Source organism: Onychomys torridus, chromosome 3 (genome assembly GCF_903995425.1).
Source record: "Onychomys torridus chromosome 3, mOncTor1.1, whole genome shotgun sequence".
NCBI lineage: Eukaryota > Metazoa > Chordata > Mammalia > Rodentia > Cricetidae > Onychomys > Onychomys torridus.
The window spans coordinates 24,469,332-24,483,862 of NC_050445.1; the positions used below are offsets into that span (position 1 = coordinate 24,469,332).

The window sequence follows — 14,531 nt, forward strand, 5'->3', positions numbered from 1 at the left end:
GGCTCCTTAAGACTCAGGAAGCAAACAACTCAAATGCTGTAGGAAGTCCCTGAAACTGGCCAGATTCACTAGGTCTCTCCATCATCATGTTTATATAAGTAGTAAAGATTGCGGAGAGACATTCACACCAGACTAACTAGCTTCTTAGAAGAGGCTCAGCCCAGCCAAGCTGCCTGTAAGGAGCAGACCAGCTGAGCTGCACAGAAGAGGCAGAGATCAGAGGAGCTGCTTAGAAGATGCTCAGACCGACCAAGCCATCTGGAAAAGACACTCTTCAATCTGTTGAGCTGCTTGCAGATTGTGCAGTCAGCTCCAGGTTTTCAGATTTTGTGCACACTGTCACCCATGCTGGGGGTGGGCCTTTGGTGATGTAGTGAGTCATTTCTGTGCTAACTAACCTCTCCCTCCCAGGCCTGTAAGTAACTCCAAAGGAGAGCATTGGTTTACCAAGTCGGACTTGGGTAGTATCCTTGCTTTTGTCTGTTGCTGGCTTCTCCCCTGAGGTGAATAGACATATTCAGGTCTCTCTAGGAATAGTGTCATATTTTATCTATGTGCATGTGTGTTGATATGTAAAGGTACATGTGTATGTGTGAATGTGCCCATATGAAGATATTCATAGGAGGACGGTGGATAATTTGGATGTCATTCTTTAAGAGCCAACACTTTAAGTCCAAGTCTTTAACCGGCCTGAAGCTCACAGAGCAGTCTAAGTGAGTTGGCCAGTGAGCCTCAGGAGTCTGTCTGTCTCCATTTCCCTAGAGGTGAGACTATAAAGCCATACTCATTTTACAAAAGTCGGTTCTGGGGGTTAGATGCAAGTCTTTTGGTAATGTGAGACTTGACATACATCCTGGGGTCACAGCTTTTCAAAGACCCCGTCTGATCACTCTGCCCCATAATGAAATTCATATTTAGTAGATCCTGCTAAGCTGATGTGTGATATAGTGGTTCTCAGGCTCAGAATGTTAAGTGCAAGACAATGGAAACACCCAAATGAGACACTCCCTTGAAGTTAGCTCTGTGGAAACTTAGGTACTTTCTCTTCAGTAATGCTGTCTTTGTGAAAAGCACCCTTTGACATTTTCTTTTGTCCAGTTGTTTGAAGTTTACAGGTCTTATTTTATGCTTCACAGTTTACAGATCCAAAAAAAAAAAAAAAAAATTCCCATTTCATACCTGCACTAGGATTTTAGACTATAATGACATTTCTTATCCTGATCAGCCACCTTATTCATCTGACTTTGATACAAAGGATTTTGGGAAGGTTCCTCAAATCAAATCTGCCCTCTATAATGAAGATTTTTATCTAGCACATAACATACAATAAATATTTGATGATAGATTGATTGAATTTAGTCCTTAGGAGGATAGTCAAAATTAGGTGATGTTGGCTCAAAAACTTGGAGTATAAAAATTGCCACAAGCATTGGTCCACTATTACTTCATCCCCTTATACTGATATCTTATTTAACTTTAATATATGCTAGATTGTTGTATAAAGAATTTATATTTTCTATTTCTCTCATGTTCTTCCTCAGGTGCCCATGGATAAGGCTTGGTAAGTATTTTCTCTTGCTTTGTATTGTATTGTGTATAACTTCCACTGAAAATCTGTACTGCAAGATCAAGGAGAGGGAAAAAGAAACATCTGCACCCATGGTATCATGGATGGCATAGAAGACTCACTATAACTTGACCAAACATGCCTTGCCTGGCTGAAGGTCTGCCTCAGTGATTCCCACTGAAGAATCCTCTTTCTGAAGAACAAATGAGCAAATGTTTGCTCTCCTGTGTCAGTATGTTGATCTAAGACCTTCTTTTTTTTTTTTCCCAAACTAATGGAAATCCATCTCTTGTCCTTCTGTCTACAAGGCCTTGTAGGTAAAAAATGAAGGCTTCTCTCTCATGTGTTATAATTATATATTTCATCACAGATGGTAACACAGATCTTAGAGTCCTGTCAGGCCTGAGACTGTAACATTTCATAATATTCAAGTGGTACTCAGGATCCCAGATGATGCCTATTGGGAGGTACTAGACAATATAGGAGGAATGAAAATAAATGCACAAGACTGTTTGATGGTATCTGTTCCCTATCTCTTACTCCATTCTTTCCCTTATAACAAAGTCCTTGCATTTTCTCCAGCTGTTTCTACCAAAAAGCACAGGAACCTTTGTCAACGTAAGCACAAAGTAAATGACTATTGTTTCTTCTATCATTTCTATCATTTCCTCACTTCTCCCCAAGGACTAGTACCCTACATAATTGCCAAGAAAATAGCAAACCACTCTTGAGATTTCCAGATCTCTCAGTTCTTCTGCTGCTTGGTGTGTGAATTTACAGAAGGAGCCAGAGTCTCCCACTGGCTCCTTTGCATCCTTGACATGACATATACAGAATAGGGAGGTTTACTTTCAGTAAACTTGCCCCCTTTCATTTTCCTTGCACTTAAACAAAGTTGACTGGTCCAATATGCTTTTCAAATGAAAACACTATTTGATTTTCCAGGAATCCTATACTATAGGCAAAAGAGAAGACACTGCTGGTGATTGCATTCAATATTTATTCTCTGCTTTTTGTTTTTGCAATCTCCAAAAACTTGTTTCTCCCAGAAGCTGAAGAGATTACTTTATTCCTCAGCTCTCTGACACTCTTATTTCTCTAAGAAAATCATGGTGGCCTTCCCCACCAAGATTAAAAATGGGCATTGTGGTGATTTGAATAAGAATGGCCCCCCCATAGGTTAATATATTTGAATGCTTAATCATCAGGGAGTGGTACTACTTGAAAAGGATGAGGAGAGGTGGCCTTGTTGGAGTAGGTATGGTCTTGTTGGAGGAAGTGTGTCATAGGGTGGATTGTGAGGTTTCCAAAGCCCAAGCCAAGCCCAGTGGCTTCTCATCCTGCTGCTTGCTACAGTGATATTTTATTTGTATTGAAATGTGATTTTATTTATATGTTAATAAAGTTGCCTTGAGGTCAGAGCAAGCCTGAGCAGAAGCTGGGTGGTAGTGGTGCACGCCTTTAATCCCAGCACTTGGGAGGCAGAGCTAGGTAGATCTCTGTGTGTTCAAGGACACAGCCAGCATGGCAGACACTCGCCTTTAATCTCAATAGCAACCATAGCAAACCGGGAGGTCTGTACAAACAGGCAGTGACAAGGAGGCCATGTGGCTGGGTTTACAACCAATGAGAAAACAGAACAGAAAATCTATAAAAAGGAGAGGACACACAGAGGTAGATCTCTTGTGGAGAGGAAGAACACCAGAAGCAGTGAAGGGTAAGGTTTTCTGCTCTTGCTCTGACCTCGTGGTTTTTAACTCTGCAATTGGTTCTGTGTTTCTTGTTTAACAAGCCGGTTACATCTACAGCTTGCAGATCTAGATGTAGATCTCTCAGCTGCTTCTTGAGCACCATGTCTACCTGAGTGCTGCCATGCTTCCTGCCATGATGATAATGAACTGAAACTGTAAGCAATCCCCAATTAAGTACTTTCTCTTATAAGGGTTGCCATGGTCATGATGTCTATTTATAGCAATAGAGCACTAAGGCAGGCATGTATCCCAATTCTGGCAATCAATTTGGTAGGGAAAGTTAGCATATAACCCCAGGAAAAGTTTTTTTTTCTTTTTTCTTTTTTTCCCCCAAATAAGAAGGGAATCTCTCTTCCTCTCTGTGGAGTCCTGTATTCTGATAGCATACTTATAAATAGCATAATCTTCCTCTTCTCAGCGTGAGGATAAACCTGTGAAGGGAAGGAAGCCACAGTATGGCTGGGAGTGGCTTCAGAGCCTGGAGCCCTGAAGAGAGTCCTCAAACTTCTTGGTTTGTAAGACAAATGATTTACCTTGCTATCAGGCTAGTTTTTCTTGGTGATTTTTGCCTCTGTACTCAATAGTATGTTACTTCACCCAGGACTAATGTTGACACTTTGCTTAATTTCATATCTAACTCTTGGGTCTATATCTCAGATTGTTGGCATCCTTAAGGGAACATGTTATTATTATGTAGCTGGAATGGCCAGCCTTCTCTGCCAATCTTACTCAGATCATATCAGTTACTTTGTAAAATGTTTAATACTATTAAGTGCATTGTATGGTGTTATAACAATCTACTTGGCAGAAGTATGTGCAATATTTTCTAAAGAAACACATTATACACCATCTGTCTGTCTGATGCACCACTAGTTTAACTGCCTTTGGTCTAAAGAGAAAGATAAGTCATAGCATACTGCCTGGGTAGAATCAGATACTCCATAAACAGTACTTAAGGTAGCAGCATCCTGTTATTTGAAGGGTAATTATTGGCAACAAAAGCTTTACTGACTTTTTAAAAATCATTACAGCTTCAACTGAAATCTCCCATCTATTTCTTTAAATGTTACAATTTTGACAAGTAGTTTTTTGAACTCCCAAAATAAATGAATAAAAGTAAAAAAACACGATATAGTCTTCATAGTTCACATATTTGTGTCTTTACATTTAGAAATGTATGCCAGGATAGTGCCCAGAGGGTATTTCTTAGAACAATCTCCCTGCTAGCTGGGCATCGAAAATGCCCACAGGCTGTGTTATTTCATATTAATCTCTCCAAGATTCATGAGAGGCATTGACTTAGCCAGAGCCCTGAGAAGTCTTAAAACAAGAGAATATTCTTCCCTTTACTTCTTTTACTGTTTGTCAAATTCATTCTGACAAACAGTCTATATCCCACATAAATAATGTTCTATGTAACACCCTTGGGAGAAAGCTGCTGGGTATGAAACAGCTAAAACGTGTAAAAGCTGATCTCCAAAGCAAATGCTTCACAGAATTCATGTGCGAAAGCAAGTTTCTTTTATTGCTGAAACCTTCCTGGTCATCAGCAAGAACATGCTTGCTTAGTTCTACAGAAACTGAAACTCAAACCATTCAATAGTATATATAATCATGAACTACATTGGTGTTTCATCAGGACCATTTTTAGACGAGTAACTATGGAGATGTAACTTAGGAGCTTGTCTTCCCTCAACTGGAATGGTAAACAGGAGGCTCTGATTTGTAACTTAACAGCAGGCAGTGGCAAGGGCTCCAGGTCAGACTAAAAAATACAAGTCAGTTGAATAAGACCCATAGCCAGGAATCAGACTGAAAATACAAATTTCAAGGTGTTTCTGAAATTCATTAAAATATTGAAAATGCCTACATGATTTTGATCCTTAAATAAGTAGAACCTTTAGTTGTCAAAGACTCATTCTTTGTTAATGTTAATAAAGAAAATAAATGAAACAAAAAGAGGAATCATAAAAGCCTGGACTGTTCAACATATTAGCTGCTGGTTCACAAGCAATGGTAAAGATATTACAGAAATGTGCTGGAGGAGAGCATCAGCACGAAGCCTTTACTGACTAATGGTTCTGGCTTCAGCCACCCCTGCATCCCCTTCAGCATCTCTTAGCATCCTTGCCCAGCTGTGCTCCCTTACAGAGAAGGTTGCTGACATTTTGGTCACTTGGGGTTTATGTATATTTAATTGTTGATTATATGTACAGGGGTTTTCCTTGATATGGATATTCCACAAAGTATTAAAAAAACAAAACAACAAACAAACAAAACAAGACTTAGTTTTCCAGGACCATCAAAACATTCAACAGCCATGTTGTCTATCACTTAGGAAAGTGACTAGTGAAGAGAGGCTCATTTTATGATTATATTAAATATATTAAAATATATTATTAGGAAAGTAGATCTTTCCAAAGTCATATTAAAATTCCAGGCCAAATAGAAGTGGCTGTGGGATTATCTGGGCAGAGGTTCCTGTCAGGTGTTATTAATAATTAAAGGTGCCAATCCTCATTTTTTCTTTCATTTTAAAGTGGGACCATAGAGATCATGCCTTTTTGTTATTTCATAGCTCATAAGCTCCACTTGAGAGACATGCACACTGATTTGCTAACAATGTATCTTTTAAAAATCACTGTACACAAATCCACAAAGATACCTCGATACCTCCACTATAGACTACTGGCAATGGTCGAGAGAGTGCATGAGTTGACCTACTCTGGTGATCGGATGGCTGAACACCCTAACTGTTGTGATAGAACTATATCATCCAATGACTGATGGAAGCAGATGCAGAGATCCATAGCCAAGCCCCAGGTGGAACTCCGGGAGTCCAATTGGAGAGAGAGAGAGAGAGAGAGAGAGAGAGAGAGAGAGAGAGAGAGAGAGAGAGAGAGACAGAGAGACAGAGAGACAGAAAGACAGAGAGACAGAGAGAGTAGAGATTATATGAGCAAGAGATATTGAGACCATGATTGGAAAAAGCACAAGGACAAATAGAACTAGTAGAAACACATGAACTGTGAACCAATAGCTGAGGAGCCCCCATGGAACTGGACCAGGCCCTCTGGATAAGTGAGACAGTTGATTAGCTTGAATCAACTGTTTCAGATGTTGATTTCATGACAAACCTTTCTTTGTCACATTTTCACCTTAACTTGGCCTGGATCAGAGTGTCTGCCCTAAAAGAGAAAATCCTACTTAGGAAGGTTCTAGCCCCTAGACAGTGGGACTGGGACCTGTCCTTGGTGCATAGGATGGCTTTTTGGAACCTAGGGCCTATGCTGAGACACTTTGCTCAGCCTTGGTGTAGGGAGTAAGGGACTAGACCTGCCTCAATTGAATCCACTATACTGGGCTTACTCCACATGGGAGACCTTGCCTTGGAGGAGGTGGGAATGGGGGAGGGGGTGAAGGGAGGGAGGAGGGAGGACAGGGGAATCCGTGGCTGATATGTAAAATTAAATTAATTATAAAATAAAAATGTTTAAAAAAATCACTGTACATGGTTAAAAGATTTCACACAAAGTTCTTATCTGAAAGAGGCTTCTTGGACTGCTCATTGTTGTAAATCACACTTCCTATGCCCAAGTCATAGTGATTAATATAGAAGAGCATAATCTGTTATTGTCAGTGGTGTTGGCCAATAATTGTTTCATTAAAGTGTGGTCTAATTATCCTATGCCCCTAAATGCCCAAATGCTTTGGTCATACATAAGTCTGCCTATTCTAAAGGCAGCATATGTCTGACTTGTTTGATTTATATGCTTATGTACTTAGGGCCACATTGTCACTATGACACTATGATCTTTTTTTGTGTTTTTTTAGAGACAGGATTTCTCTGTGTAACTACCCTGGCTGTTCTGGAACTAACTCTGTAGTCCAGGCTGGCCTCGAACTCACAGAAATCCACCTGCCTCTGCCTCCTGAGTGCTGGGATTAAAGGTGTGTGCCATCATGCCTGGCGATCTTGGAATTTTAACTTAGTCATGCTAAAAGGAATGCTACATATGTTCACATTTCACCTCTTCACTTCACATTTCATAAAAACTAGTCCTAGAAATGTTACATGAACATCCCATAGTCACAACGCCAGTAACAGATGTAGGGCTAGAACCTTCCTAAGTAGGATTTTCTCTTTTAGGGCGGGCACTCTGACTCAGGCCGAGTTAAGGTGAAAATGTGACCAAGAAAGGTTTGTGATGAAACCAACATCTGCCTATCATAAAAACAAAAAAAAAACCCAAAAACCAAAAAACAAAAGAACCCATCTACTGAAATATTCCCAGCATAAGGACCTGAAAAGGTAAACTTTTAAACAATGTCCTCTGGACATGATAGGACTATTGTACTTGTAAACTCTCAGCAGGTGTGCATGTCTGTATAAAACCTGTGCAAGATAAAGCCAGTCCACACTGTAGCACAAACTCTGAAGGGCTTCATGATACCCCACATCGAACCCAGGAGCCACGGACAGTTGATAGCTTCTAGGGGAAGGAGATTCAGTTTGCTTTAAGAGTGTGGATCCTCTTATGTCAACCATACTCCATCAGGTGATGCCACACCCAGAAGTATATGGACAACTCAAACTGGAGTTTTGGGATCATTAAAGTTAAAAAAAAAAAAAAGAGGACATGAAGTTGGGGGTAGAGGAGTGTAGTTAGAGTTTTCCTGCCTGGCCCACAGTCAGGACAAATCTCTCTCACCCGCCAGTCCCACAGTTGCTCAGACCCAACCAAGTAAGCACACAGAGACTTATATTACTTACAGACTGTATGGCCGTGGAAGGCTTCTTGTTATCTACTTCTTCTATCTTAAATTAACCCATTTCTATTAATCTATACTTTGCCACGTGGCTTTTGGCTCACCATTACCTTACATCTTTCTTGTCATGGTGGAGGCTGGCAGCATCTCTCTCTACCCAGCCTTCCACTGCCCAGAATTATCTTCTTTCTTGTCCCGCCTATACTTCCTGCCTGGCCACTGGCCAAACAGCATTTTATTTATATAGCTCGATATCCACAGCACTTCCCCTTTTCTTTTTTTTTTTTTTAAAGGAAGGTTTTAACTTTTACATAGTAAAATTACATATAACAAAGCAATTATCAAGCAAGAATTACAGTTACAATATTAAAGAAGATATCTTATCTATCTTATATTTGTGAGTCTAAGGTTTTATATCTAACTTATCTTTTATCATAATTGAGGAAATTATCACTATCTAGTCTTCAACCACATCAAAGACCTCAGAAGGATATATTATTACTTGAGAACCGAGAGAAGGATGCAAACAACTTTCAGGAGTCTTGTAGGGTAGACAGAGACATCTGGCAGCCTGGATAGTCACCTAATATTCCTTTGTAAAGTTGGGGCATTTGTCTTCAGCCCACAGGGCTAGAGTCTCTTAGTCACTTTTTTCAGTGTCCTATAGAATGTCTGGCAGTTTCCTCTGTGAAGCAGGAACCTGAAGGACCATTTTGTCAAGCAAAGTTCAGTGGTCACCTTTCTATGGGTCCTGCATGTCCAGTTGATCAAGCAGTCCAGGCAAGAACAGTTTCTTGCCCAAATGGCTATTTTTGCTAAGGTTAAGATAAACTCCATATGAAGTGTCTTCAATGCCCATCCTCCTCTCTGAAGTAAATCTGGTGCTGCCAGGAGCAGACATGTCTCACTGTCCAGAAAGTCTAAATTTTAAAAATATTTTAAATGCCATATTCTGTAGACCTTTGAAGTTTTTGAAGATTACCTGTCTATCTGAAATATATCTATGTATACCTAGAAAACTTAACATGACCATAAGTTTAACTATCATAAAAGACTAATTGATCTGTATTTCTTAATTATCCATTACAGTCTAAATGAGTTGCATAAACAATATCTCAAACGAGAGTAGAAATATATGTGTGTGTGTATATATATATATATATATATATATATATATATATAGTGTAACAAAATTAACTTTAAGTTTGTATCAATAGACTAAAATCTATACCAATGTAAGACATTTTAAACAAGTTGTTCTTTAAAAGTAAGTTCATTAATCTACCCTTTTACCCTATTATATCTATATATATATGCCCTTTTTTTTTTCTTTAGAAAGAGATCATATTTATAATCAACCTGTTTTAAATAAAAAAATATTAAAGAACTAACAAAATGTTTATTTAAAGAAATGGAATTGGAGTATAAAACTTGTTTGCTTCTCCTTACCACCTGCAATTAGGCTAAGACAATAAAGAGAATTAAAAATGAAAAAAAAAAAAAAACAACCACTAAGATTATTGATTTAGTACTAGTTCAGTTGTAAAATAATTGAGAAACATAAAAGACATAAGATACACATGAAACAAAATAGCAAAGTCAGATATAAGTCCAATGGCATTACCCCAGAATGGGTTAAGTAATCAAATCAGAAGGTAGGCTTTATAATGAAAAGTAAACTTGAATTATATGCTGTTAACAAGAAATAGATTTTAGATTCAAAGTAACAGGATGGGAAAATATTTATCATGGAAACTACCTTAAAAACTGATATTTCAAACAAACTAAGCTATTAGCAGGGCTAAGGAATGAAACGAAAATTGGGTAAGCAGTAGCAAAGTGGAGAATAGAGAAACAGTAGAAATTGACCATATCAATTATTCCTCTGAAAAAATTATGAAGTAGATAAATTGAACAAGATTGACTAAAAGAAAAGAAACAGAACAGGGAAAAAAGAGAGAATGTAAAATTACAAAACCAGGAATAATTGTTAAACATTGGTATGGACTTAATGGAATTAAAAGTATTAAGAGAAATTGCTAAGAATAAATCTGTTTTAACAAATTAAATGCCTAAGATGTAAAGAGTGAATTTCTGACAAAGTTCAAGCTACCAAAAAAACGGGCTCAAGAAGGAATACATTATCTTAATAGCCTTTAATATTTATCTCTCCAGTCCCTAGCCCTTAGTATTTAAAGAGATTAAGATTACCAGTTTTTTCCTAAAAATATTCACAAAGAAAAGTTGAAGCCCAAAGAACTTCCCTAGTGAGTTTTATAAAACTCTTCAGAAAGAGTTCATATCAATTCTTTTCTTATCTACAAAATAAAAGAGGAAAAAACATTTTACGACTCATTCTATAAACTAATATTATCCTCATGCCCCCAACAGAAAACATCCCCGGTAAACAAAAGCAGAACTATAACAGGTTCGAATTGTCGTGGAAGAAAATTTAATGAAATTCTACCAAATCACACCCAGCAATACCTAGGCCAATTTTTTTTCATGAATGAGATTGTTTGAACAAACTTAACTCAGTGAGTTTAGCACACAGAAGACCAGAACTAAACCATATGACCATCTTAATAAGTGTATGAACAGCATTTAACAATATTTTATACCTTCCAATTATAAAACATTTTAACAAATAAGCAACAGATTGGAATCCCTTCACTCTGAGAAGGAGCACCTTGAAAATATCCACAATGCATGGTCATACTCAACACTGAAGAATGTTTTCCTCCTAAGATGAAGGGACAATCCAGGGACATGCCTACTTGCCACTACAATTTGCAATTTTGTTGGAGGTTCTAGCCATGGCAATTCAGCAAGAAAAATAAATAGTAATCACCCATATTGTAAAAGAAGTAAAACTATATTTATAGATAACACAGCCTTGTATATATAGAATACTATTGTGTCCACTAAAATTATATTATGATCAATAACTAATGTTTCCAGATCCAAGATCAATATTCAGAAGTCTTTCTCCCTATATATTGGCAAAGAACAATCAAAGAATAAAAATAAAATATACATCACTTTTAATAACAATAAGCAAAACAAGATACTAAGAAATAAATCAAAGTGTTGAAACATTTTGACCATTAAAATTATAAAACTTTGTTGAAATAAAGAAGACCTCAATAAATGGAATGAGGTCACTATATTCAAGGGTCAGATGACTTAACAGTATAAAGATACAATGTTTTCCTAAATTGATCTATGGTTCAATGCAACAATTTTAAAGCCCCAATTTGTTTCTTTGTAGAAATAGGTAAGCTGATTTGAAATTTTATCAGAAAATTCAGAGTAACCAAAACAATCTTGAAAAATATAAATACAGTGGGAAGATTCACACTTTCCAGTTTCAAAAGTATAAAGGTATAGTAACAAACACAGTGAGGTATTGGCACACTAACAGACATATATACAGACCAATGAAATAGAATTTTGAATTCAGAAATAAATCCTCACAATTATCTCATTTGAGTTTTAAGTAGGTGTTACACAATGTATTTTTTTTTAAAGAAATGGATACACACACACACACACACACACACATATATCTATTCAAATGGTTTAAAAGACACAAGTACCACAGTAAAACTATTAAATTCTTAGCTGTAAATAAAAGTGTGACTCTCCATCTTTTTGTGCTAGCTAGTGTTTTAAAATACAAGCAAAAAATATTTAAATTATAAGCAAAATGAACAGAAATACAAAATAAAATTGAAGTAAACAAAATTAGAATAGTTGTGCTTTAAATGAAATTATTAAGAATGTAAAGATAACTCACAGAAGTGGAATTAGTTTTGAAAACCACATCTGGTAAAGGACTTGCATATAGGTATCCTAGTTAGGGATAAATTGATACAGCCTAGACTCTTATTAATAGTTTCAATTGATAATTGTCTTTATGAGGTTAGTCTATGGGCATGTCTGTGAGAGATTGTCTTGATAATTGGCATAGGAGGACCCAGTGCACTGTGGGTGGGAACAATCCCTGGGCAAGTGATCTTTAACTGTCTAAGAAATGTAGCTGAGCATGAGTTTGAGTGAAAAAACCAGTAAGCTACATTACTCCATGGTTTCTGCTTTAAGTTTTGACTTAAGTTCCTGCTCTGACAGTCCTTAATGATAGACCTCACCATGCCTTTGCTCTGCCATCATAGACTCTAACCCTTTGTAATTGTAAGCCCAATTAAATGCTTTCTTTTATAAATTGATGTGGTCATGGTATTTTATCACAACAATAAAAAAGTAACTAATACAGACTATGACCTAAAGTATAAGCCAAAACCCCCCTTTATTTCCCTAGGTTGTTTTGGTCAGGACATTTGTCACAGTAACAGTGAGAAACGAAGACTACAATTGGTACCAGGAGTGGGATGTCGCTGTGATGGACCTGAGTATGTGTTTGTTTTTTTATTGGATGGTTGGTTGGTAGGTTGGATGGTTGCAAAATATCTTAGAATTTTGACCTGGAAAAGCCATTAAGTGCTCCGAGCTTAAAGGACTATCCTGTGGGAGCTTGGGAATTAAGAAAGTTGAGAACAATTCAGATAATGGAGGTCATACTTAAGAGACTTCGGAGCAAAAATACTATCAAAAGTGGGATAGGGGCCATTCATGTGATATTTTAGGTTAATAATCCATGCATATTGACCAATTGTACACAAACAATTAGCTGTCACTGATAAAATACTAGCATTAGTGTGGTGAAACAACAGAGTGCTACTCATCCTGGGGCTGAAGAATAAGCTGTGATTAATACGAATTCAGTATCATGAACTAAAATGATTTAGTTAAATCAATTTTGCTTCACTGGGGAAATAGGAAAATCCTTGCTCAGTGTGTGCACAGAGCTGCTCCAAGTGGGGCTGGCTGTGGCTTGAGTTTCCTGCAGTTAGGGAAAAGGTGAGGAAGAGTCATCTGGATGCTATTGGTTTATAAGGTAGAAAGAGTCATGGAGATCAGCTTAATTATGACACAATGTGAAAGGATCAGATTCCTGATGGAGTGGTAAAGCCTCAGTTATACTGAAGAAACAAGATATTAGAAATACCAGGACCATGGAGTGTCTGCCAGGGGTAGTGGCAGGTGTATGGTCTTAAGCCTATACAACAAGCTCTGTGTGCTGTGGATGGCAGAGATGCAGAAGTGTGGCTGCCTAAGCTTTCTGAATCCAGAAAAATATACAACACATGAGTCTCAGATGTTGGATATTGAGCTGTAGGTGCTGGATTTACATTGGTGGAATTTGGTTTTGCTTTGATGCATTTGTTCCTAGACTCTGGATCTTCCTTTTTGGAATAAGAAGTTTGTAAATCTTCTGTGATTTTTACAGGAGTCCATAGCTTGAACTTTTAAAAACTGAACTTTTAAAGCATTGGAATTTTTAAAGACTGTAGGGCTTTTAAAGTTGACGGGTGTTTTATATTATGATATTGACATGAGATCTTGGACATAGGCATGAAAGATTATGCTTTAAATGTGAGGTGTTTGTGTGCCAAATTGACAAAGGAGTGGGCATTCTAGTTAGTGTTAACTGTCTACTTGATAAAGAATCTCCTGGAAAAATCTTAAGTGAGTTGTCTATTGGTTAGTGGGTTTGTCTGTAGGGATTATCTTGATTATCAATTGATGTAGAAGGATCTTTTACACTACATGCAGGACTGTCCCCTAGGAAATTGGTCCTGGGTTGTACAGGAAAGCTTGTTAAGCATGAGCCCAATGAATGAGGCTGTGAGTTTCATGGTTTCTATCAAGTACCTGCTTTAGTTCTTGACCTGACATTTATCTCTCTTTTTAAATTATATTTCCATTATTTAAACAATTTTCAAATTCAAATATGTTTTGATAATATTCATCCTTTATCCAAGTCCCTTAAGATTCCTTCTCCCTCCCAACTTTAATTTTTTTCTCAAAGAAGAAACAAAACTCCAATATAATAATAAACCCCAAACCAAGAAAAGAAAAACAAATCCCAAAACAAAACAACACAAAAACACCAAACAGTAAGCAAATAAAAACATGTACACACACACACACACACACACACACACACACACACACACACACACACACAATCAAAACCCATGGAGCCTAGTTATATGTTTGTTAACTACTCTTGAACACAAGGCCTTTCCTGCAGTAGTTGATATACCCAGAATCACTCTATTGGAGAAAACTTATTTTTCCTCTCTCAGCAGATAAAAGTTATAGTTCAGTTTTTAATCTTTACCCTAGTGGCTAGGTTTTCATTCATTTTTATATATAAAAATATAGCATGACAAACCAACAGAAGGAAAAGAGCCCAAGAGAAAGAAAAAGAATCAGAGACCCACTCATTTGCACACTCAGGAGTACCATAAAAACACTAAACTAGAAGCCATGTATGTACACAGAGAACCTGGTGCCGACACATGCAGGCCCTGTGT

At 37.4% G+C, this 14,531-nt stretch overlaps 1 protein-coding gene across 1 annotated transcript in view; it reads right to left on the minus strand.

Annotated features, from left to right (window-relative positions):
* The window catches only part of Cntnap2 (contactin associated protein 2), a 2,080,708-nt gene that overhangs the window by 572,803 nt on the left and 1,493,374 nt on the right, over nucleotides 1–14,531 (minus strand). The window lies entirely within an intron of this gene.